The 25,988-nt window shown below is 41.0% G+C and overlaps 1 protein-coding gene across 1 annotated transcript in view; it reads right to left on the minus strand.

Moving 5' to 3' along the window:
- Window positions 1-25,988, minus strand: part of rnf152 (ring finger protein 152) — a 62,256-nt gene that overhangs the window by 29,437 nt on the left and 6,831 nt on the right. Inside the window, exon 2 of the mRNA XM_006799196.3 lies at window positions 9,673-9,703. The gene's annotated coding sequence lies outside the window, so the exon portion shown is untranslated. The remainder of the gene's footprint in view (window positions 1-9,672; window positions 9,704-25,988) is intronic.

Below are 25,988 nucleotides of genomic sequence, written 5' to 3' on the forward strand. Positions count from 1 at the left end.
GTAACAAACAAAGTGGACAGTTACTGTGTTTACAAAGTGCACTAATTAGAGAACAAGACATATACCAGTGCAAGGAAAGAAATAACAGCATGGGAGAACAGTTAACCAGAAGGAAGACAGAGACAGGAAGTAACTGCGTAAAGAGAAAGACAAATGCACAGACATAGAAAAGGGAAGCAAAGAAAAGAAAATATTCACAATCCCTGAGACCATGACAAGATTGCAGCTGATCTCAATGAGTGGGAAGAACTGAAAGCTGTTCTTTCCACTCATCTACTTTCCAGCAGCATCAAGTGATCCTTGATGTTGCTGTGAAGCCTACACAGAAAGTCCTGAATCGTGTTTTTGGTGCAACTGATAAGAAGAAGTATCTAAAAGAAAACACACTATCAGATACTGTCAGGGATGAACTCTGGCACCCTCGCAGTTTATTTGATAGACTAAGGCATACATTGTATCACATTTCTGTAAAAGCGAGCTGCGAAATGAATGCAAGGTTATTACCTTTACATGTATGAAATATTAGAACATGTCTGGCCGATATAACAAGACTTGAGAATCTGTTATGATCCCATTAAATCAGCAACCTGTGCCAACCAGAAAGGAAATATATAGTCTTGGTGTTTCCGACCTCAGACGGGGAACTACGGCTTTGACAACTATTTGCACATCAACACACATCAAGAAAACGAAATGAAAAGAAAAAAAACCGGCTCAGCCTCGAAGCCTTTCCTTTTTCTGTAGAAGTTAAAACACGGGGCTGGTTTTGAAATAAGAAGCAGTCCTCAGTATGGGGACTGTAAAACAGCTTGCCAGCGCTAAAGAGACTCCTCTCCAGAGGAACCTTGACGTGCATAATTCCCACTTTAAGGGCAGCTTTCATTAGTTTCTGTTGCAGTCAGCCTCCAGAAAATGTCCCCAGATGTTGCCAAATAAAAAGGCTTTGATATTCCTACATGCCTTATCCCTCACTGGCAAGCTCGCTGTGTTTGCTGTGTTTAAAAAGAGCATGGAGTTGATGTGTCGGACAGCTGAGTAGCAACATCAAAGCCCCGCAGCTCTCACATATACAGGTTTGGTTTATATGAACACATAGAGGGAAATTTAGAACCTATTACGTTTGGATTACCCCTCGCATCCTATCAGCACTCACTTAAGATAATGGGCCCTGGTAGGGAGGATATAGGATGCACAGTGACTCTGGGAGCTTATGCATGTTAGTGAATGGGCAGGCGAGGCAGATAAAGGGCTTTAGAAAACAGACCAGTGGTGGCAATTTGACAGGATTAAAGCCTGACGGCGTGTTGTTGTCGTGGTGTCAGGTGTTGCTCGTTACACCCGAGCATGTCGGGGAATCGTGGCGTTGATCTGTGCGCATGTCGAGGTCATCTGAAGTCGTGGTTTAATCCTGCACTCTGGCACAAGGCATGGATGGACCCAACAAAGGCTGCGTTGTTGTTTTTAATTCATGCCAGTAATCAAAAAGGGAGATTTTGACCATTTCTTGGTGGTAAAAGTCTTAAAGAACGTGTTTTAGATCAGATCAGGTCTGTGGCTGCCTGTGACTCATTTAAGTACCACTTAATTTGCACAATAACTACCAGAAAGAAACGCATGAACATGTCAGAGTGACTAATGACCGATTGTCAGGATACAGTTGGCAGAGGTGTGTAAACATAATTTAGTGCAAATGCAAGCTTCAGAAATACAGCAGTAATACAAAGACTCTTCTAACAACAACAGTTAGCTAACTAGCTAAAGATTATATGTCATGATGTTGCAAACACAGAGCACTGCTGTATGTTAAAGTTTCCTTGGGGGAAGATACTGAACCCTGAACTGCCCCTGATGAATCAGAGTGTGAGGGTATAAATAGTTGGTTAAAAGCACTTTAAGTAATCAGATATTGTGGGAAAGCACTACACATGTACCAGTCTATGAACTATTAGCACAGGAAAGATGCTAATCTTTCAAATATCAGCAAAGTTCAAGTATCATCGTATGGTAGGAGAGGATGCTGAAAATGGACCAAACTTCTGCCAAGAGCACGTCTGAGATTGATGACTGTATTGTTTTTAGGAGCTGACAGACGAAGCACTGTGGCACGTTTAATAAATGGCAATTTCATCCATTATAGGAGAAACTCAGATGTGGACTCTTAAGCGAATGACTGTTCAGGAGATAAACAGAAATAATGAAAGCCTCTACTGCAGTAAAAAAAATCTCTAATAGTCTCAGCTGCTTGTTTTATTCTGGCCTAACGGGAGGTTAATCCATCTTGTATTACAATCCTTTGCAATGTAACAGAGAGTGGGGGGTAGTTAGCGGGAAAGACAAAGAACAAAACTAGAGGCAGAGAAGCTCGTGTCATTGTCTCTACATCCACATGAGCTGAATGACGCACCTTTGACCTGTACAGACATCACACAGATACGACGCTGACAAACCCCTGATTACCTCCACCTCCAACACCACCCCTCTCCTGTAGATCACCCCTCTCTTTAAAGCAGTGCAACACACATGAGCCCCGCAGCTGAGTGAGCTACTATTAAAAAAAAAAAGAGAGAGAAAAAAAAAGGCAAATGTCAAACACAAAACACACAGACACACACAAACACACATATTGCACATTCACAGCTGACACGCTTGACCTTCAGTGGTGTCTCCTGAGGCCAAACATGTGAAAGGGTACCTGTGCACACATGCTTTCAAGGTGCCTCTGATGAAATTGGTTCAGCCTCACAGAGCTCCTTTTGTAAAGCCAATTCTCGGGCTTGGCAGTGGACAACCTGGGGAAACAATTGGTTTCCGGAAAGACCTGCAGCTGACAGAGAGAGCTGTGGCTGTAGTGGTCAACAACATGTAGCTTGTATTAAAGAAACACCTCCATGGTAAGAGAAACCAGGAGAACAGTCCTTTGACCTGCAGACGTCAGGTGATATGTGAATATTATGTACAAAGATGTCCCTGTGTTTGAGTGCACCACTTCCTCTTACACACTGTGACATCATTGCAGTGGCTCCCACCAAAGAGAAACCGTCACAAACCAGCCTGGATGAGATCCTCTAATTTGTCCTACATATTCTCTCTTTTTTGGGGGGTTGCAGAAAAATTTGACCCAGTTTAAAATTTAAAGTGCATTTTGTCATTTTAATTGTAGCCCAGTGTAGTATATAATAACTGTATAAAACAGACATGACCTTGTCTGAATACATTAGTAGATAATGTAGTTCTAATACAAGTGGAGGAGTTTAAGTATCTCGGGGTCTTGTTCATGAGTGGGTGATTGACAAACGGATGGTTTACAGGAACGGTGGTAAAGAGAGCTGCTGACAATTTACCGGCCAATCTATGTGGTCATAGGGTAGTGATGGATGGATGAGCAGTGTATTCCCTGGCATATCGTAGCAAGAAGAGGCTGTGAGGTAGACCCAGGGCAAACCAGAAAGATTACGTTTGTCCCGTAGACGAGCTGGAGGCGGCTGTTGGTGAGAGGGAGGTCTGGAGTTTTCCGCCAGCTACTGCCGCCATGACCACAACCCAGAAAATCAGTACTAGATGGATGGATGAATGGATGGGTGAGTGGATGAACGGACGGATTGGTGGATGGATGAATGAATGGATGGGTGGGTGAGTGGGTAGATGGGTGAGTGGATGGACGGATGGATGGATGGGTGGATGGATGAATGGATGGGTGAGTGGATGAACGGACGGATTGGTGGGTGGATGAATAAATGGATGGGTGGGTGAGTGGGTAGATGGGTGAGTGGATGGACGGATGGATTGGTGGATGGGTGGGTGAGTGGGTAGATGGGTGAGTGGATGGACGGATGGATTGGTGGATGGATTGGTGGATGGGTGGGTGAGTGGGTAGATGGGTGAGTGGATGGACGGATGGATGGATGGGTGGATGGATGAACGGATGGGTGAGTGGATGAACGGACGGATTGGTAGATGGATGAACAAATGGATGGGTGGGTGAGTGGGTAGATGGGTGAGTGGATGGACGGATGGATTGGTGGATGGGTGGGTGAGTGGGTAGATGGGTGAGTGGATGGACGGATGGATGGATGAATGGATGGGTGAGTGGATGAACGGACGGATTGGTGGATGGATGAATAAATGGATGGGTGGGTGAGTGGGTAGATGGGTGAGTGGATGGACGGACGGATGGATGGATGGATGGATGGATGGGTGGGTGGGTGAGTGGGAGGATGAGTGAGTGGATGGACGGATGGATTTGTGGATGGATGGATGGATGGATAGATGGATGATTGAGTGGATGGACATACGGATGGACAGATTTCAGCTGGTCATTCAGTTTATTTTAAGAGTTGACTGAAGAGGATTTGCGACAACCTGGCAACCCAAATGCAATCAGCTGATTAACAAAGCATCAGAAAGTGACTCAATCATTAATTTCGTCCTTTGTAAGATGCACAGACTTCAGAGTGTTTGTGATGTGCTGCTTTTCTTTATCACACTTGCACAGCACACGCTGTTCTCGGACAGCAGCACAGGTGTGGATGGACGCTGTTGAGGAAAACGAGCTACATTAACACCTGCTGAGGCATTCTGCGCAGTAACCTAAATGTTAATGACTCGAGCAGTTGGCAAGAAAATGGACGGGATAACAAGCTCTGACGAGGCCTGTCGAGTTAATCAATGGCCATGACATCCGATGAGACGGTTGTAAAGGACCAGACAAACACACAAAGGTGCAGTCAATGAAGAGCACAATGCCATCTCAGCAAGTGACAGCTCAGCAGCCAGAAGCGAGAAGGAGGAAAGCTGTTTTACAGCGTCAACGTCTGATGAAATGCACCACATCCACTCCAAGATTCCTCAAATGGAAGCAGAGTGGAGGGGGGTTTCACAGCAGGAGGATCGGTGTGTTACAGAGCAAATAAATCAGCCGCTTGGCATCGAATGTCGTCAGACAGACTGCGGGCATGTTTCAATCAACAGGCCAAGGGACACACTGACAGCATGTGGTGAGGGGGGCGGGGAATAAAAAAAGAGTACAACGAGCACGAATGAGATATGAGACGCCGGCAAGAAAGACATACATCAAGCTTGAAGACATCACCAGAGGATGAACTGAGTGAAGTCAGTCCCACGAGACATGAATATGGGTCATATATATTTCTGGAGCTCATATTCGTAGCCATGTTAGCTTGCTGTCACGCACACAGTTGTCTCATGAATTCTTTCGTATTCCCTTCATATGAACTCCACTACAACAATGATCTGAAAGCAACTTTTATGGCAGTATGATACAAGATAGCATAAATGTTATACTGTAAGCTAAAGTGCTGTAATATTAAAGAGCATTTAAGTGTCAATACATGGACAGAGATATGTGAAGCCATTTTAATACAGTTCAATTAGAGGATTAGAGTGAAGAAGCTACTTCAACACGATTATATTCATAAAAAAGTTTTAAATGGGGGCCTATTATGCTCATTTTTCATTCGTCTTGGACTCTAGAGTAGCTTTGCATGCTTTACAGTCCAAAGAAATCCTATTCCGTCCTTGACATCATAAAAAAATGTAAAAAAAAAAATGTGTGAAGCCAAAGCTTTAGGGATTACATCTACATAGGCTTACCTCATTATTTGAAACTTCAACCATGTTGCAGCAGGCCGTGAAGGCTCAAGCCACGTGACACGAGACTCACTGGAGAGCCAGCTGATGGCATCTCCAGTGAGTCTTCCTACAGTAGCAAAATAGACGAACAGCGAAGGCTTGCTGGTTAGCAGCGACTAAACCTTTTAAACTAAATGGTAATTGGCCTGCATTTGTATAGATAGCGCTTTTCTAGTCCCTAAGGACCCCAAAGCGTTTCACACTACATTCAGTCATTCACCCATTCACACACACATTCACGCTACATTGTAGCCACACTGGGGCGCACTGACAGAGGCGAGGCTGCCGGACACAGGCGCCACCGGGCCCTCTGACCACCACCAGTAGGCAAACATGGGGTTAGTATCTTGCCCAAGGATATTTGGCATGCAGCCAGGAGGCAGCCTGGGATCGAACCACCGACCTTCTGATTAGTGGCTGACCTGCTCTGCCACCTGAGCTACAGCCACCCCTAAACCTAAAATGCATCACCAAATATACCTGTGGAGTCATACCATGTAAAATCTGTGTAGGAAACACTGCATTTCTTTTCACACAGCCAAAAATACAGACATGTAAGAAAGGAAGACTTCTTCAACAATGTCCTTTGGACAGGCAAGACCAAAGTGAAGATGTTGGGTGATAGTGGACAGCATCACCATCCACATCCTGTCAGTTGAAACACCGCACACCAGCTGTCAGCGCTGTGGCTGAGGGGTGATGATTTGGGCCCGTTTTGCAGCCACAGGACCCGGACACATTGCAGTGACTGAGTCAACCAAGAATTGAGGTGTTGCAATGATCCCGTCAAAGCCAGATATTAAGCTGGTTTAAATGATGTGGCAAGATCTTAAGAGAGCTGTTGAGGTGTAGTTAGTTTTTAGGATTATCACAACTTATTATTGTTACATTTAAATTTGAAAAAAATCTTTGTGCAGGAAACACTGCATTTCTTTTCAGGGATGCAGGCACGCAGTATATTCCATGAGTTTGGACTCGTCAGCTGGTATCTCAGAAAAGAGTTTTTAATGTGATTAACATTGTAACAAAGTCCACTTTACCACAAAAATAATCTAACAACAAATTAGACGAAAGCATAAGCATTGGGAGTTAAACCCCACTCTCCTGGAGTGGATCCTTGTGGATTATTAATGATGTTTTTCTATCACCTGGTGTTTCCATACTTTAATTGTGAAACTCACACAGATTTCAGCTCATTCAGTTTAACTGGTTGCTCCAGATGGCATTAAAAGAGAATTAACCATGAGTACTAATGGTGCACTCATGGTTAGCAGCTTGGTGGCCTTAAAAACACAGTTGGCCAACAAAAGATTATTACGGGTGAGCCAGCTTTCTCTGCACTGAGAGGAGATTCACTAAATGCATGACTGAACAGAGTAAATCTACAAAGCCATTTGAATTAGAGAAGGCTGGAAACATCTTTTATTCTTTGCTTCCAGTGTTCGATTTAGTTAGAGCTAATGGGCATAATTTATACATGAAACACCTGCCTGGTCCAGCACGGAGTAAACAATCAGGGGAGGCGACGTATGGACATCCGTGGATGCCTCCGGGATTTCAAAAACAGCAAGTCCATCTAAATATTTCCTGAGAGGACTTGAGAATTTATCAGTACCACTTACAGATTGAGTGATTATCAGACCTGCAGCTCACAAAATGAAAACTCCACCTGCACATAGTTAGCATCTGTTTTCCACCTGTGATTTTCTTTGTCAGCAAAGCTGAAAACTATTTATTTTCCCAGAAAAATCAAGCAGGAAAGCAAGAAGGTGGTTTGTTTGATCTGTCAGCCAGCTCCTGCTTTCATTCAGGCCACCCGAGGAGTGGACAGATTATCATCGGCAGGAAGCAGAGCAGCGGGATCGGTTCTCAACCTGCCGAGTTTAGGCCTCGAGATGTAGGCAAAGCTTTGCTTTCATCAAATACCTCGCAGAGAAAACCAATCCCAAAAGCTGCAGTCTGCCATAGCAGAACTGAAGAACGTATTAGTGCAAAATGGTAAAATTATAAGAAATAATGGCAGCAATTTTAAGATATAACCACAGTGTCTAGTAAGAATCATGTAGTTGCATGAGTATGAAGATGCTTTCACAGAGAAACTGAGTTCACGTCTCCAAAAGTTGCATTTTCATTTCAGGCTGAATTGAGACTCATCATCATCTCTGTAGCTGAACTTCACATGCCCGCAGCTCCCGACTCCAGTATGAGTCAACTTTAATGCCCAGAGAAATCCTGCAAGGTGACATCAAGTGCACGTGAACACAGCACGCTTACTTCAGCTGTCCCCGCCAGACTGTGAGGCTTTAAATCAAAGAAAACCACAAGCATCACACTCGCACAAACCCAAAACCCTGCCAGCACTCACAACTTCTCAAATCCAACTCATCCTTTCCTGCGAGCAAGGATGCGTTTGTACTGTAACACGCGCCAGATTTTTATTTGGAGGGAACCCATGTTGTTGTAGTTAAAAAATGAATGACACGTCTCATCAGCTTCATTTGTGATTAAGGTTGATTAGCTCGTTAGATTTTTCCACAGAAAAACATCATAAAAAGGCAAATTAACTTTTTGTGCAATCAGTCATTTTTGCAGTCATATCAGGTACCAGCATGCAGTTTATACATGACACAATATTGGATGAGAACTCTTTTTGAAAGTGAAATTTTAGCTCTTTGTGCAGCTCATCATCTCATCTTCTGTCAGAAACGAGCCGTTTTCCTGTTTCTTCAAATCTCCCTCCCTCAGACTCTTTGGAAATCTACTTTGGGGTGGCCCTCCTGCCTTTACTCTGTGGGTGTGTCATGCTTGTAGCACGGCAGATTATATTACAAAATTCAGCACTTGTTATTCAGACAAGTCTATGCAATGTCCATGTGCTGTGCAAGCGTTGCATCATCTCAGTGCAACTTGCCTGTTTATTAAACTTAAAGTGTAATATCCATCCATTCGCTTCCGCTTATCCTTTTCAGGGTCGCGGGGGGCGCTGGAGCCTATCCCAGCTGTCATGTGACAGCTGAAGTGTAATAATGAAACCAAAATTGAGATTTTTTTTTTTTCGCAGTGAATAAATGTTTTTATTTTATTTATTATTTGTTTATTTTGAGTATCGCCATCACAAATTCCCCAACTCTCTGTGAATGGTCCTCATGGCCAGTGAGGACCAGCTGGTCTTTAACTTCCCTTAAAGACCAGCTGCAATGTAAATTTTTTCAGATAGCTAGACAAGTTCATCGGGAGTGCAATTTGTGGTTTTTGAGAATTAACACATTGGCAGTATCTGCCAATCTGACTTGGCTTTGACACCTGAAATCAAACTTTTCCTATCTCAGACACTAAACTAATGCAATGATGTTTTCAGATGTGCCATTTTTATCATTTCAAAACGGTTCCCATTTCAAACTTAAAAGAGGCAACATTCCTCTCTGACGTCACACATACCTGTCCATTCATGTGCAATTTTAAGTCTTTCATTTGATTGCGGAGTGGACAATTTCCATATTAATGATCAAAAAAACTGACCTCACAGCCCTTTGTTCTTTAATTGGGCTGCTTTCAGTCATTCTGCAAATGTACTGTTTATAAGATTTGGGGAAACCTGCAGTCAGCTGAAACTGAAGAAGTCACTTGGATGAGCGACAAAACGTTTCTACTGAAAACGTCCAGATGAACAGAATCAACGTTTTAGGATTTACTTACCTGGATGATTGAGCGTGCATCAAGAAAAAGATAATAATGAAAACCAAAAGGTACAAACTAATGGGAACCATCACTGAAAGTCAATGAAAGAATTAGGAATAAAATAAAATACTTTTTAATATAAAAAGTAGTCCAGTGAAATTAATAGAACCTAAAGGTTACTATGAAATAAGCAGAAATCATCCCTGTTTCTCAAAGGTTTTTTTAGCACGCTGCATTTTACACCTCATAAGTTCACATCTGAAATGCAAAACGTTCATTAACAATTACTAAAAGTTAAAAACACAAGGGCACGAATCTAATTCTACTTAAATAAACTTCACTCACCAGCGTCGTTGGACTCCTGTGTTTATTTTTTCTGAAAAACAAAGAAACAAAAAAAATCATCTTAGTGCCATTTTTTTTTTTTTTTTATATAATCTGCTTCAGGAGCATAGACTGTATATAAAAGACAACATAGCCACCAGGCTGTCACCCTTTGTGTGAGAAGGTAAACTACTATGAATTGCACAGGTACAAAGAACAGACAGGGACACCTGCAAATTAGTAACAGACCAATAAAATATGAGAATTTCACACATCAAAACTGAAGCACAAACATTTAGGATGGTGTGTATCACACAAACCAACCACAAAATCAGTCAGATAATCCATTAAAAGAGGTCCACAGATTAGTGAGCAGATACCAGTCAGTCAAATACACCACGTCCCTACCTCCAGTATCAAGATCAGAGTGATCATGAAGAGGGAAACTATCGAAAAACTGTTTTTTGTAACATGCTTTGTCTAAATGCCTCTGGGGATTGACTCACTTTTGGGGCCAGCCTCAAGTGGCCACTAGAGGAACTGCAGTTTCTGGTAGGTTCAGGTCTAATTGCTGCTGCTTGTTCAGGAGCTACACAGCTAACCGTCTGGAAAGCAATTCAGACAAGTGTGCTGGATTAAGGCTCACTAATTAGCATGATTTCCTTTCAGTTTTTATAGTCAGTTAATATAATTTTATTAGTGGGATACAACCTTTTCCCAGGTGTAAATGAGTACCGCCCTCTAAATACCACCTCATCTCTTAGAGAATTTAGCAGGTGGATGTCCTTTCCAGCCACTGTGTGGATTAACAGCACCAGCTGCAAAGTGCTGAATGTGAATGCAGTCCCGCTGAGGAGGCAGCTAGCTCGACAGAGATATCAATATGGACACCTGTGGGCCCTCCTGTTGCCATGACCACCAGCAACAGCTGCAGCAGAGTCGCTCTATCGTCACCGGCGGCCGGTGGGGGAATCAGCACTTCCTAAACAAATTAGTCTGAGGAAAACTGCTGAGGCCCGAACCCTTTAATTACATCAACCCCAAACCAAATTATACGCAGACTCTGTAATAACTAATGCACATCAAACAAGCCCTCCTCCTCTTCCTCCTATCCCACTCAATCTTATGTGTGGAACATTTATATCGAGGTGTTCATTCCCAGAGGAGAGACGCAGAGAAATGTCAAGACAAAGGAGACATGGCTTCTCCTCCCTCCCTGGCCTTTTCGCTTCTCGTTCTATCACTCTCTCCATTCTTTTCGCTCCCCTTCCCCATTCATTCTCCGTCTCCTTCTCCCTTTATCCTGTCATCTACATTGTGGGGAGCGTCTTTCGCTCCTTCGAGCTTTGGCTGTGTAAGCAGAGCTGGCGAGATGAGAAGAAGCAGCGCTGTACTCTGAATAGTGAAGCACAATAGGCGATGAGGTTTTGCAAGGAGAGAATTAAAATTCTGCCACCGGTGGAGCAAAATAAGATGCCGCGTGTGTGTCTGTGAGGGGAGGGGTTTAAAATGAAATGAAATGTGTTTTTGATAGAAGAACTTCACTCTCTTGGAAAGAGAGCTTTCAAAAGTAAACAAACACAAGCTTTACAGAGAATTTAGAAGAAAAGAAAATGAGCTAAAGCAGACCAGACACATTTAAGTCCTTTTTCTCATTGTTCTTTCTTAAACAGCTAAATGTGATCTTAAGAAAAGTGCAAGACAGAAAGGAGGGGAAAAAATCTTTCATCTTTCAGGCCACACTTCATCCATGCTCTCGTGGAGAGCACCAGCTATAAAAAGGCCATTCATAAAAAGGCAGGTAAATACCATCAATCATGGATGCATGCAAATTAAGGTCAATGAGCTCCTCGTATAATGCAAACATCACACTGAGCTCTTACTACTGGGAGCAGAATATTAATAAGTACATGTACAGTGTACACAGGAAAAACCTGCTCACCAAGGATAATAAGGTCTTTAAGGGATGTTAAGATAATAAAACATGTGGCACCTTCAGGTGACTGCCCAACATTAAAAACAGTACATCCTACTATAAAGGTTAAGTGGACATGTTGTTATGTAGCGCTTTTCGACTCTACCTGAGCACTCAAAGAACTTTGTACAACATGCCACATTCATCCATTCATCCAAGCACTTTTTTCTATGTTCAAGTTCTTTTTATCTAACATTTACAAGCATTCAGCTTGGGGTTGATTTGTTGCCCAAGAATTATTGAGATAAGATAAGATAAAACTTTATTAATCCCTCGGGTGGGTTCCTCTGGGAAATTCGGTAATCTCCATCGCCTATTGGCATGGAGACTGGAGGGAGATCGAACAAATAACCTTCCGATTAGTAGACGAGTTATTCTACTTCCATATAATCGTATCATATCATCATTGTAGTATATGTATGTATGAATATTTGTGTGTCTGTACCTTATGTCCTCCTTAATTCATGGGAAAACTTAAACATAAATACAGAGATTGATACAGTGTTACTCTTTTTAGGATAACTCTATAGAGTTGTTGTTTTTTGGTTTGTTTTTAATAGCTTATCCATTTCATTGCTGGAGTTGTTGCTTGGCTGCTTTCAATGACTAGTCTCCCGACCACAGATAGTATAAAGGTCTTTAAAGTGAAGCTACCAGGGGCCAATAACTGTGGTTGCAAAAGGACTTCGGCCCTATAGATGTTTGTGAGAAAATGGTCCTCAACACCTAGGTCAGTAAAGTCCATGGTGTCAGTCAGCAGGATATACTCCTTATCTAATCGCCTCTCATCAAAAAGTGGTAACATCCCTCTTTTTATACTACCTTGGCTGGAATTCTAGAATTTTATGCATCTGTTGCTTAGCTAACTAGGAGATATGTACACGGCAGCAGTGAAACTGCAAAACACGTTTAACTGATGTGTGGTGTAGAGGTGTGGACATCCATATATTACACAGTCTGTTTTACACAATTCTGATTCAACCAATAAAAAAGACAAAGTAAAGCACCAAATTCTCTGTTTTAAGTATATTGCAACTTTATTTCAACCGAGATTTTTCAACACTGTGCGATTATAACTTCACTGATTATGCTAACTTTGCAAAACTCCACCTGTGTTATAAAGATTTGAACGTTGACATTCTATCAGAGCAAGCAAGGCAGGAAGTGCTTGTGCAGTGGACTCTAAATAAATAGGCCTAAATTAAGTGAAAGAAATCTTTTTTCATCTCAAACAGTATTCTGTCATAAAGCTTCTCTCATCCCTCATTGCATCTATCCTTTAGATCTCTGCCATCTTGTGATTGCAGTTGGATATTGTTTCTGGAAGCAAACTTGATTACAGAACTACTAAAATTTCATGGACTTCTGTCTCCATCTGCTATTAATAAAGCTTGATTGCACATGTGAAGTGTGGACAAACCTCTGGTCTGTGACGGGAGACTGTCGGAGATTAGCATGCTAGCTAAGCCACTGCTGGCTCTGCTTTCACTGCTCTCAGATCAGTTACCTTCTGTGCTTTGTGTGAAACAAAGCTAGCATTGGCAAGTAAACAACTGCTTTCATTTATCGTTGTAACAAATGAGCATTCTCTCACTGACCACCTCGGCCAACTTGTATGACGTAACCAACTTAATAACTTGTTTGATTAGCAGCTGTGAAACCACTTGGTTGGCCAAAATGTACAAAGTTTAACTTAACATGGTTGTTTTTTTTTCCTTTTTAAATAAAGTTATCTGTGTTTCTGAGCTCTCATTGCCTTTCTGTAAACGGTACCAACATGCCTCTGAATTGGTTGTCACAAAAAGGTTCCAAAAACTATCTTTCTAGAAAGCTGGTTTTTACATGTGTATATTTGCCATTCTGACAGATCCAAAGTAAATACATATATTAGCTGCCTGGGATGGCCATTTTGCTGCCTGCATATGAGGTCACCATCTAGGGATACTTCCAAGCAGAGGTGGTAAATGCAAAGTTAGCATGAGCCACAAGAGCCATTTAATGGGAACTACGTCATAGTGTTTATCTTGAAAACATTACGGCAACATGCAGGCACTAAGGCAATTAATTACTGAATTATACCATGCTGTTGCACAATGAATGCAATAAGCCCTCTGGGCTTTTTTCTCATTACCAGGTACACACTGTCCTACACGGGCGAAGCAGGGGAGGCTTTTAATAACATTTAGTATTCAGATTAAACCGTTGTACGCAGCCAAAGCTATGGCTTCCAGGGTTTTGGCTCCAAAGTAGGATCAATTTACAATCCAATTAATTCAAATTGTGTGGAAACATGCTCACAAGGAGGAAAACAATCGGCTGTCCCATTAAGGCAAAGACAAATGAGGGTTTGGAGCCGAAAGAGAAGAGACACCTGATGCGCTTGACATGCCTGCTTTCATTGTTTGGTTTACTTCCAATACAACAGGCTTTTAAAATAATATATGCATAGTAGGAGTACTTTTTTCCTTTTTACCTAAAAGCCACTGATGGGCTCCAGTTGGATTTGATCTGGATTTGAAGTGCGCTTCAAACACAGTGTTCAATTTGTCTGTTAAAAAAAGAATAATTTATTACAGCTCATCAAAGACTTGCAGCAAATAAACCACGATGTTTCCCAGAAAGCGCAAATGATACACATCTCTCACAGCAGCAAGAGCAACGCTGTCTGAATGTTTAAAAGCTGTACAAAAAAAAAAAAAAAAGACTAGAATATAGATCCACTGCCTTCAAAGCAGCTGGTCGATCATCTTTAGCCACTCTTTCCTGCTCTTTAAATGACTTGTCATCCTGTCTTTCAAACCTACTGTTGAGCCACGCACAGCTGCAGATCACCAGCATGACCTTTAGAAAGATTCAGGGAAATTCATTAACGAACCTTTGATTAAGTCGTTTCACGCTGGCAGAGTTTTTCCTTGATGGGAACCTAAATAAATAATATACCACTTCCAGCTGATGTGTCCTTATTAAGCTCAAAATAACACCAACATAGATAACTCAATAAGTGATTTGTGAGCAGATCATCTTAAACTGGTTTCTTGAACATGATAACACTGTTCTCAAATGGCCTCCACAGTTACCAGATCTCAATCCAATAGAGCCGCTTTGGAATGTGGTGCAATGGGAGATCTTCATCATGCGTGACTGTGTGACGCTATCATGTATCAAAACCTCCAAGGAACGTTTCCAGCAATTTGTTCAATCTATCCTGTGAAGATTTAAGGCAGCACTCAAGGCAAAGGGGAAGTCCAACAAGGTACTAGCAAGATGCAGCTAATGAGGTGGTTGGTGAGTGTATATAGATTTACAAAACAGAAAATCATCTTTGAAGAAAAACCATGCAAGCATAGCATTCATATGTTAATAAAAAACAGCAACATGCAACTTCCATTATTTTTTTTACCAATAGCCCAGAGCTGTTTGATATAACGATATATATCGGACGAATATAAAGACGTTGACCGTTTCATTTTACGCTATTGTTTGTTTGATGGTGTCGCAAAATAAACTGTTTGCAGCTATAATTTTTCATCGCTTTGACGGTCACTGTTAGGGGTGGGGGGAAAAAATTGCAATAATATCGTATCGTGCGTTAAGTATTGTGATAATATCATATTGTGGGATGTATGGTGATTCCCACCTCTAGTCACTGTAGTAGCTATGTTAATTTCTTAAAGTTCCCCCTTTCGCTTATATTTAAAATGACCACACTACGGACGGACAAACGGCTGTTTTTACGCTTTGTCATTAGCAACAACGATGGTACACCCAGCGTCCGCTTATTTATTTTCCACATAAACCTTTCACAATAAAGCTGAAGATCCTGTTGAGACAGAAAGACCAGTCAAAACAAATCGAGGACCTTATTCCTAAAGGACGGGCTATGTATATGTCTTATATTGGTATATGGGATTTTTGTCATATCGCACAGCCCTACAATAGCCACCAAAACCCTTAAAAGGATCTTTTCTACCACCTTAAGGAGTCAACGTTAAAGACTTGCAAAAATGCATACTTGTCTATTTAACAATCTTAACATGTTCATAAAAATGAACATATTCTGCAAAAATCTTTGAATCAAAACAACGCTTCAGGATTTTGCTTTCAATCAACTAAAACCTGCATATTTAAATGTTTAAAACAAGAAAAATATAACATCTTGACCCACAGCCACACTAAGCTCTATGTTTATGTGTGTTTAAAGTGTGTGCATCAAAAGGGTCATTTCATGCTGCTCCACATGCAACCATCAACCTCCCCATCGGCAAGGTGCTGGGCAAAGCCTCGCCACCCACCATGGTGATCCACAGCCACTCAGACGCCTAATGCAGCAGAAGGGAAGGCGGCTGGGCCCAGTTTGTCATTCTGTTTGAGCGCTGACTCAGACTTAAAAACAGGTAGAGGGGAAAAAAGGAAAAGAGGGATTAAAGTCACTGTAGTGCTTCCTGGCAGCAGTAAAGACACATTAGAGTCCAGGTAGATGGACGGTGTAGGATTGCTGCTGCAGACTTCACTGCTTTGCTTCGTCTTCTGGAGAGCATGTGTGAAATTCTCATAAATGTTCCCTTCCTGTTGTTGACTGCATAAAAAGCAGTACATAATATCAGCATATATGACAGACTAGTCTATTAATACCAAAACCAATCACATGTGTGACATCTAATCTCAGGAAGGACTCCTTTCTGGGTGAGAATGAAAGAAAAGAAATGAAAGTTATTCATTTGAACATCCTCTCCACCTCCAACCCCTCCACCCATGGCTTGTTTTATGTCCAACAATGATCCGAGGAATGACTGCCAAGCACATAAATCTGGCTACGAGGACAGGTTCGCTGGCAGAGCTGAACAGAGTGAGCACTGGGGAATCCAAAGACAGTACATCTTTATTACCGTTAAATAGCTGCAGCACAGAAAGACCTGACTCAAAATGTGGAGCAGTGGACTAATGATGAAGGACGGAAGGGAAGGCTGACTGGCATCATCCGGCACAAAGCTCAGTCACTCATACATGGTGGATTTAAAAAAAAAAAAAAAAATGAAAACAAATTTTAACATGAAATCTTATTTTATCCCAATATCACACATCACTTGGCAAATCCAGCTGTAAAGCGTCAATCTGAACATGTTTGATAGATCTGACTGAGAAACCAAGGACACTAGACACGTTGCTTTGGCGTTTACTGAGACCAGGGATCAGTGGAGCCCAAGGACCATTTTTCCCAAGATTTCTGTAAACCAAAATAACCTTTTGCAGTGGCTGTACCTGCTAGTCATTAGAAAGCAAGCAGATTTATGGCTCTTCTGGATTGCCCTAACCTTTTAGACCCAGAAGATACATCAAATAGTTACAATACAATAAAATTACATGTGTTATTGTACAATACAAATGTCTAACTTGCCAGAAAAACCACAATAATTTCACATCAAACATACAAAGGCGTCTTTACATCCAATCTAATTAATGATTTGTATAAACCACCTGTCTTAATCAGACAGAAATTTCGTTCCAAACGAGTCTGATCAGGTGTTTACATTAAGCTTTTTTTTGGTCAGGCTTTTGATCTGGTTACTTGTTTCCATGTAAACATGGCTGCCGTTTGTTTTAAAGCTCGCTAGTCAACTAGACGATTAAATATTGCTAAATACTAGTCAGCTAGATATTTATATTTAATGGAAGTTTTACACCAGTAAACTGCTGCTTCTAAGTTTTTATAATGCCACTGGCGACTAACAGAGGGATATCCAACAGAAACGAGCTCCCCGCCATCTTTCTGTGAGAGGAAATTAACAGCGAGTTGGAAAATAAACATAGCAGAAGCATGAACCAGATTTTTACTGATATTTAAACACTCAGTTGGAACAATGTCTATGTGGAGCAATTCTGCACAGCTGCACTGCTAACGTTAGCCACACTCTGCAAACTGATCTAGGACAGTGTGTTTGCAATGCCAACTACAGCAGGAAGTGCAACACATTTTAGCAACATGATCTGATTATTAAAGAATGTGACTGATGGTTTCAAAAGGTTCAGAAAAATACACAATATTTGTACAGTCAATCTTTCATCCAGTAGCTGAGCTCAATTTTAGCCATTTCTTGTAGATTAGTTGACTTGTCGATTTTTTTCTCCTGTTTTCACGGGCAGTAAAATACCTGCTGTTGTCTATTAGTCTTTTTTTAAAATCACTTTGATGTCCAAACTACTTTCTTACAACACTGTCACCACTTTCTCTGCTTGTGGGGTTGTGTCAGTGTATAAATGGTATGAAAAGTGTTTGCAGATTATAGAAATCTGTTGGTTAAAGAGCAAAATAGGCCAGTGTATTTTTTTTCTCCACAATACACGATATATATCATGATATGTTCAAATAACCTCCATAAATGTTATTCTCAACCATATAATGCCCAAAACTGCACTGGCTTCCTCATTCAAATCCAAAATTCAATATTTTTTCCTACTTTGAATAAAAAAAATAATCAAAATGTTTTATTTTAACTATTTTTTAACCATCAGCCGCACAGAGGTTTTTCTCAAATTACAATATTGTCACAGTGCGTCTCTTTGTGTGGTCAACACTACACATTTAACAAAAAAAATGTTTAAAGTGACAAAAAAGTACACCAAGTATGAATTTAAGAGACAAAATAGAATAATTCAAAATAAAAACGTTTAACATTTTCTTTGGTGTGTGGGGAGATGATGATATGCGGAGTTTAAAGCATTCTTCATTTTGCAGTGGATGACTTTTCAGGTGGTAGAATAAATTTATAGTACTCCTACCTTTAACAAAAATAGTTTTATGGCATTTCTTGAAGATAATTACATTTTGTTCAACATTCTTCTTGTGAAATCCAAACCACTGCCAGATCATTGAGCTCATCTGACTACTCTTCAGTTAGTCTCATTCCCTCGCTCATCTGAAAGCGCTGTTGTCGCCATTCTTTCCCCCCCTATCTGGTAAACACGCATGCTCAGCGCAGTGTGGCAGGCAGAACATTTTCCGATTAGGCGGGGGGAGTTAGTGATGCCTTCGCAACATGTGGGATTAAAAAACCCCCAAAAAAACCCTGAATGAATTACATGCAGTCCCAAAAACATCTAGTAGATACGATATATTGCCCACCCCTAGGCCAGTGTGCACATTTAATAAATCCAATGGTAATTTTGCATATGCACTTTTTTGTTTTGCAAGATTTCGATGCACAAGGTCTCCAGGAATAGGGACAGTGTCTCCTACTTTGTCTTACATCAGTTGCCTCTGTATTCATTATGCCCAATTTTACCTTTCTTATGAAATAATCTGAATTAATGCCAAAAATCACTTTTAAACTGTGCCTATAGCATTTTGTCTATTAACATTTCTTAAGCCTTACATTGATAAGCTTGCTGCAAAGAGAGCGAAACATTTAGCATACAGGCTTGACAACATGCCTACAAATCAACATTACAGCTTTTAGAGAGCAGCAGGATACAAGAGTTTCTAAAGTTAGAAAGATCCGTGCATTTATGCATTCTGATGAACGAGGACATCGAGGGCAAAATCACTCAGGAGCTAACATTAAACAAGACTGTGAAGGTTACTTTCCTTCACACTAGACAGGTGAGCTGTCACATGAAGTCACAGTTTATCAGCATCAGTCTTATCCTTTGTTACGGACCATCCTGCTGATCGTGACAGCTCTCGAGACACTTTTATTTTACTAAATTAAAATCTGGTTATTAAAGTCAAATATTTTGTAGGTTTAGTATGAATATTTTCTCAGCTTCACAGACACAGCAGGTTATTTCTCTGCAGGCTCGTCACCATAGCATTAACTTTGAAGTAACTTCCAAAAAAACAGGTATCCTAGTAATAAGGAATGGTTCAAAGCTATGTAACCCAGGACCAAAGAGTTGGGCTGATGGACTTGGAGCTACGCCTCAAGCATAATTAAAAATCAAATGCACGCCTCTGCTGCTCATCTACCTTTTATGTGCCCTTCTTCTAAACTTTCCGTTATCACTGATCTTCTCTTCCTCCTCCCTTTGCACCATCAAGCTGCATGCCTTTTGGGGTTTTGTCCTACGTACAAAAAAAATAAAATAAAATAAAAACTCAATCACGGCAGGAGTGCGTTGTGACTCCTCTACCCTACAGACACAAAACAGCATGCAGCCATTTCCACAGAACGTCCCCCAAAAAGCTCCAAAAGGTTCAAAAGGAGAGGTCACCCTGAAAAAAATAAAGCACATTTCCCGGGATAACAACAACATTAACAACTCACCTCCCGGGCCTCAGTTTGCCAGAACCTGGCACAGAATATGAAAAGAAAAAAAAAAAAAATACACAGAACAACTGCAGAAGCCTAATTTTTAGCTTCTGTTATGGCTTTCTAATTCAGTCCCCCGGTCAAATAAGATGTGTGTGCAAAGAGATAAAGATAAAGAGAAAAAATAAGTAATAAACAAACAGGGTTTATCTTTTTAGAGCATCTGTAACATCATTTAAGGCACCATATGCTGCTGCTGTTTATATTTCTTCTCTCATGATGCCTTCATGAAGAGCAGCTGTCACAGATTGTGTTACATCCCCGTAATGAATAACGAAGGCATGCGCGAGGCGTCAAATCGAGGCAGACGGCCCCAGATGTTGGAATAAAAGAAAAGTGGGTCAGGTGTCTAGCTGATGCTCAGCACACGGCTGCGTGACGAGCAAGCCGAGGCTTCAGCCCAACCGGAGAACGGATGGTTGAAATCTGTCAGGCTTTAAATAAAAATGAAAAACAGGTCACATGACAAGCAGCGGTCACACCTGAGCCGAGCAGGGCACAAACTCGCGAGTCCTTTGGTTGCAGTTCATTAAAAGGTCAAAAGGTGAGGCGTAGAGTCACGTCGCCTGAACTGCCCGACGAACGACTCCCAGGGGCGTCTTGCCAGCTCTCGATACATCACTCGCTGCACAGTGGAGAGTTGTGCGCTCCAGATTTTTCACAGCTCAACAATGCTTCACAGCCTCGTACGTCTCCAATACAAAACATCCATCAATCCTCCAACGTCTGCCTCAGACATTGAAAATCCCAACCCCGACGCCAGCCGACGCCATCTCATCATGCAAATCCCAGCATTCAGGACATACGTCTTTCACCGTAAATCGACCATTTACAGTCCAGCTCATCAATCATATCTGGATCATTTCACAAATCGCACAACACACCCTTGTTTTATTAAAGCTCCTCAATTCAGCCCATTAACAATTACCACCGCAAAGTGAGCTTTGCACACCTAAAAACTTAATTATGCATTTATTAACACCTTATTGACATCAGTTCAACCCTTGCGATGGTATCTTGCTTTTAGCCCTTCGTCCTTTTTTTAGCACTACAATGACTGCTCTGCAAAGAACATGTAGATACTTCGCATTTAAATGCAAAAGAGCAAAAAGGAGAAAACAACTACCAAAAAAAGAATAAGTTCTGCATCTTTTGCTGCTGTTACTTTGAAATGGATGACATCTAGTTTGAATGAAATTCAACAGCGGTACACAAAACTCATGGGCTGGTATGTACCTCAATAATATCTTGGCTAAAGCACTTCTGGATGGATGCAAACTGCATTTCGTTGCCCTGTACCTGTGACATGTGCAATGACAAAGTTGAATTCTATTCTAATTGTATTCTATAATATAAAAAGAAGTGCAGATAGTCTAATATTATGTGTACTGCCTTTTAATCTTGTGTGAGACCACATACTGTACATCAGAGGTCTCAAACTCCAGTCCTCGAGGGCTGTGCCCTAAACATTTCCATGTGTGCTTGTTGCAACACACCTGAATAAAATTAATAGGTCATTAGTAAGACTATAAAACCTGACTGCATGCCTTTGTGGCAACCCCTAACTGTACTCAAGTAAATCTAAGAGGGAGGACCAGAGTTTGAGGCCCCAGCTGTACATAAAAGATGGATGTAGTGACATCACACATGGTGATGTCACCGTTAGCAGGCAAAGTTTCGCTGTGAAGCCTGAAACTGCCTCCATCGCTATCATTTGACTGAGAAACTGAGGAAAACTAGCAAATATTTGCTGAGTTGATCAAACTACAAGACTGAGGAGTCATATTACTATAGACGTCATTTTGGAATATGAAGTTGCTTTTATATGGTTTTCACTAAAGCGACACTATTGACCTAAAAATAACTGAAGCTCGTGTTCAGAATTACAGACCATATTTTGAATCAGCCCTTGGATGTCTGATTATTATGCAAAGAATCCTTTTTGGAAGCATCCCTAATAGTGTCTAATTTAAATGCATTTACAATAATCACCTAAAACATTTAAACCTGAAGATTTTGACATGGTTTGGGTTTTTCTGCAGCTCAGGCCTGTTAAGGCATGGGTGAGATATCTCTGCTAATCTGCAACATGAATGTTGATTGCATTATAACCAAATAATCAGTAGGTAATAGGTCATTTGGGCCTGAGCCCTTTGTCAAATCAGTGAGAAGAAGCCCAGCTTGACTGTTTCTCAGCTGATTAGCAACCGCGACTACCAAAGTTTGTGACATGCACCGCCACTCACATTATATATAAATGAAGCATTCGCTGCATAATTCCTCAAATAAGCATCTCAAACGCTCACTAGCTCGCTACCTGGGTAAACAGAGAAAGGGCAGCAGATATGAATATTTTACTCAGTTACTGCCTGACACTGTGGCTAAATCACCGTGGGAGACCAACTTATTAAAAAAGCATGGCTGAGTAGGTGGACCTGCCCCAGGAACTACAAGGGGGGTATTCAAATAGTGAACAAGCACTATAAAAATCACTTTCTGTGGTCACAACATGGCAGCTCCGTAGAAAAAGTCAGCCCAATCCTTAACTCAGCCGACACAGTTTAGTCGTCCAGCGCTTGCCTGATCAAGCCGTGTGGGTCAACGGACCACCATTACACAAACACAAGTGCCAAATTATCTCTTCTCTAATAATTATCTAAACAAAGTGGCTCTCCTTGGCTAACACAATAGAGAAAGCTGATGATGACTTGTTTAATTAAGGGCACCCTGCACTTGTCTTAATGGATATATTGTTATCCATTTAACACTTGAGTCAACAACTCCACAATTCATTCTTAGTGACAGTGAGCTGCATTTGAATGCTGTACCTCTCACCGTCTTTCTTTCCAACACGTTCTCACTCCCAAAGCGTAACATTTTACGCTAGGTGACAAATCGTCAACATATTACGTTTTCGGGTACCCACCACGTTCCTAAATGACGACATCGGAAAAAGGAGAACACATGAGAACCATTTGGACTCAATCTACACATGTTCGTTCATTTTCTTCAAATCGCTTTGGAAAACACTATTTTACATCATTTAGCGTCTCGTTAATGTTAGGAATAAGGTTATGGTTAGGGATAAGGTTACGGCTGGAACGTCTATTACCGCGGGACCGTCATTCCACTGGAATTCAGCCATAACCCGGTGCGGACCATAACAACGCGGAAGGTCACCTTTTGCATTCCTCGGGAACGCCACGGGACGTGACAAAATGTCGCTATGCTACGCCACGGGAGTGAGAACGGGCTCTTCTTTCACTTTCATTTCCATTACAAAAGAATAATCACAATGTTCATTTTTTTCTGTTGTATAAAAAATGTATTGATTTTTTTAAAGCTTCTGGATGGATGGATAATACAGCAGTATGATATCTAGTAAACCCTTTGCTCAAAGAATTCAATGTTGGTTTAAAAAGAATCATCAGAAAAAGGTCAAGTACAAGGCCTGGACTTACAATATGTGAAAAAGCAGACAAAGTCCAGGTTAAGATTTTTGCCCAGTACTGTACCTGTCACACTCTTCACCTTACCAACAGGAACAATAGCATACGTTATGGTCTCCAGCTCAGGTTTGTACAGGCTCAAATCTCAACAAGTGAGATTTTGATATCAGATACTTTGTACATATTTTTCCTTGCTAGAGTCCAAGACGGAAGTCCACACAACATTCGAGCTGATCAGATGTTGAAGTAGCATCAGCACAACATTTGTTTTGGAGCCAATTTTCAGCAAAGACTAAATGTAAAGAACCGTCAGCCATCAAAGTGCATTTCATACACTCAACTTAATGTTCACAATGGCACGTGCATTACATATAAACTGCAGAATCCACAGATCCCGTTCAGTCCATCTTCTGTCAGTGTCAGAGAGAAACCACAGCTGCACATCCAACTTTTCTTCTTCTCATCGGCTTAATGGATTGTGAAGGCAAGGTAAATGATTCTCCTTGACAACACATGATGCATTAGCCTGCACCATTCGTCACCGTTTACAATGCATCCCGCGAATGGAAATAACTGAATCCATCATTGGCGGAGACACCCACCAAACAACAGGAACACCAGGACAGAGTGTGATTGAATCAAATTGGATCCTTTTCAGGAATCCGTGGCCACAGGTACACAGCACTCCTCCAAAGGGAAAAAAAAAAAAAGCATTAAATGGTGTCATTAAGGATGGATGTACGACTCTCTATGCATGCATGCAAGTCATTTTAGATTACAGCAGCTAAACAAATCGACTGTCAGGCCGCGGGAAGGAGAAACACGGCGGTATCAGCTCACAAGCCTGGTGCACGCAATCAAATCCTTGATATCAGGAAAGTAAAAACGATAACGGCATTAAAACATACTGATGTGTGCAATTCTCTGAAAGCGTCTCAATTTGTGGTGCTCTAACAATGTCACTTACTTCTCTCGTCTTCCCTCAACTGCCACACGCCAGCTCATCATTTCTCTCCTCTTTCCTTTTTCTTTTATGGCAAATTAAATTTACCCAAGCAGTGCACCATTCACCATCTCCTCATGCTATTCACTTTTTTTTTATATAACTTGCAGATATGGAAACCTTCCCTCATTACACAAGGTCAACACTGGCACCCCACCGAGTGTCGGGGAGCTCTCAAAAAGAGCTTGAAATTGATTCATCACTGGCGGCTCTCTCAGAGGGGATGGTGTGATGAGCTTTATGAGTAGAAACACACAGATGATTGAGAGCTCGTCCTGAACAGTCAGAGGTAACGGCAGCAGATGAAAACATACAGTAATATAATACTTAAGCATTATATGAAGGTAATGTAGATCATAAAGTACTGCTGAAATCTGAAAATAAGAAATGACGGAGGAAATGTTTTAATTTTTCTGTCAGAGAATAAAAACAAAATCATAAAAAAAAAGTGCCAAATGCGTTCAAAGCAATCAGCTAAGAGACTAAAAGAAAATTACCTGACACAAATGTTTATTTAGTTGCAAATTAGGTCCATTAAAAAGAGACAGTAAAAGGTATTTAATCAAGGAATATTTAATGAGTGGGCGCTTAAAATCTTTCTATAACCTTAAAGTTCTCCCTAAACGCTTGTTTGGTGCTCAGATGCACATTAAATGAAGCTCATTTGTGGCAGAGGTTTATTTCCCTCTTCTTGTTATGCAAATGTCTCCTGAAAACACTTAATCTTGTTCAGTTTTTTTAATAATAACACACACATACAAATGCTTTTTCAGTCATTATATTAATAACATGAAGACGCAGAATGTGCAGTGTGACAAAGGTCTTTATACAACAACACATTCAGGGGGCAAAACATGGATTTTATCAATGTGCCTTTGTAATTTTAATAAAATGTCATAAAACTTCACTTTAGCAGGTTTACAGATACAGGATGTGATGCACAAATGTTCACAAGTGGAGAAGGAATGCGACTGATGTATCAGAAGAATACAAACCGACTGCCGTCTCAACCTGTAGCTGGTGGGATTTTTCAGTTTGCGGTCTCTTTTTTTATCTACCAGATTGAGACACCTGTCAGTACTTCCCAGACACGTCATATTTATTATAGTTTGGGAACTTAAAGTTAGTCAACATCATGTGGTTAGCAGTCATATGACTCCAGAATACTGAACAGGAAACCAGTTACTCAGCAAACTTTGTTTGTTGTACTTAAATGTTTGCATCATGGCTGCTGCTATGTGGGTTTTTGGGAGCTAGATGTGCCCATATTTGGACAAGAGGAGCGCCAAGTTATCAGCAAACGCAGCCAACCTGCATTTATCAACTTATAGTTGTAACACACAGAGACGCGGATTAGTAGGATATAAATAAAATACTAGAAATATACTCGCTAAAACTGAACCACAAACTTATTGGATGTTCTCTACCTCACAGAAAATTATATTACAACAAAAACACGCCATCAGCCAAACACACTGGTTGGCTACAGCTGCCCTAAATCAATGCATCAATCACATTATTTTTTAAGCTTTAACCACTTTCGTATAAATGGGAGTCTACTGGGAGTGACTCCAGTGGCCACTAAAGGAACTACAGTTTTTTGC

The sequence above is a fragment of the Neolamprologus brichardi genome, chromosome 9 (genome assembly GCF_056152115.1).
Source record: "Neolamprologus brichardi isolate AB-2024 chromosome 9, ASM5615211v1, whole genome shotgun sequence".
In the NCBI taxonomy this organism is placed as follows: Eukaryota; Metazoa; Chordata; class Actinopteri; order Cichliformes; family Cichlidae; genus Neolamprologus; species Neolamprologus brichardi.